The following is a 1,444-nucleotide window of genomic DNA, read 5'->3' as shown; positions in this document are numbered from 1 at the left end:
GTCCAAATGAGTAATTGAGTAAGTTGTCGTCATTAATCCTTAATTTCTGAGAAATAAAAAACATAATTGCACAAATTTTGATTGAGATGTTTAGTATTAGAGTTAATAATCAGATAAAGAAATGTTTTGGAGGAATTTTTTGGTTCCTGGCATGATAAAACTCTCCCCGGGTCAAACTGACCCAAGAACATTACTGCTGTTTCTCAGAAACGAACATAACAGGAGGGTTAATGTTTTAGTGACTACTAAAACATTAACCCTAAAGCTGGTTATGACCTGACAGGAGCAGCTTCTCCTACTCATTCATGGATGAATATATCCAGTTTTCTGAAAAAGCCTCCATCATTCCCAGCCAAAAGGCAAAGGAAGCTGAATAGCTTCACTTGAGAGGATCCAGTTTCCTCGGCGTTCCTCTCGGAAACACTCACACTCCACCCGGTACTTCTCCATCTCCTGGACCTCGGCGATGCTCTCTCGCAGGTCGGAGGTGAAGCGCGCCCGGTCCTGCTGGCTCGGAGCCGTGAAGATGATCAGCACCTTCCTCTCTCCTCCGGGGTTCGCCGACGTCAGCCGGATGCCGTGAGGGTAATCTGAGTGGGAAATGACACAACAAGCTCAACGTTTTTACGGCGAGCTGCTGAAATCAAACCGCGTTTATCAGGAGAGGAGATGATGATCAGCTCAGACGGCTGATTTAACGTCTCACTCTCTGGCCCTGGATGTGTGAAACTCAGCAAAGGCTAAAAGACAAAACAGCAGGAGCCAATTTACGGCTCTGGGGGGGAAACTTGAGCAGATTCCTAAAACACAGTTTTCACTATTATCACAGTCACCACTTCTGAGCAGTGGGTCGTTTCATGAGTGGGACTGGAGTGACTGATGTCCCCTCCAGAGACAAATTACACATAAAAACAAACRTGTTKGCAGTTAAAGTGACTGAATCACGTTTGGAGCCTGGAAAGTGGAAGATTTTTAACGTCTACATCTGTGGCTCTTAACCTTTTCTGAGGAACCGAACCCACCAGATTCATATGAACATTCACTGAACCTTTCTGTAGCGATGAATAAAATATGATTCCCCCCAAATTCAAGACATAGGGTGACAGAACTAGACTCTAGTTGTTTCACCCCATGATCACCAAGTCTTCTTAAAGGTAGAGTCTCTGAGTTCTTCAACATATACTCAGTGTTTTCAGTTGATCTGACTGTCCAGGAACGACCCAAAGTATTTAAAATGTGCCACAGTTTCAACAGGTTGGCCATCGAGAGAAACTGGAACCACTTTAAGTTCTTTAGATCATTTAATTAGCTCTACATTCTTAAGAGACTGAAAAATTAATAATAAATAATAATAAATACTTTGCGGTATTCTGATTTAGTAATGTAATTATATTAGTTGTGTTACCACCCCACGCCACTAGAGGCAGCACCAACCCCGAAAAGA

General features: G+C 43.0%; 1 pseudogene; it reads right to left on the bottom strand.

The window, feature by feature from the left end:
• The window catches only part of LOC103468114 (IQ motif and SEC7 domain-containing protein 2-like), a 122,645-nt pseudogene that overhangs the window by 7,780 nt on the left and 113,421 nt on the right, over window positions 1-1,444 (bottom strand).

The sequence above is a fragment of the Poecilia reticulata genome, linkage group LG7 (genome assembly GCF_000633615.1).
Source record: "Poecilia reticulata strain Guanapo linkage group LG7, Guppy_female_1.0+MT, whole genome shotgun sequence".
NCBI lineage: Eukaryota > Metazoa > Chordata > Actinopteri > Cyprinodontiformes > Poeciliidae > Poecilia > Poecilia reticulata.
The sequence above is the reverse complement of the archived record's forward strand: the minus strand, read 5'-3'. Positions and strand labels throughout refer to the sequence as shown.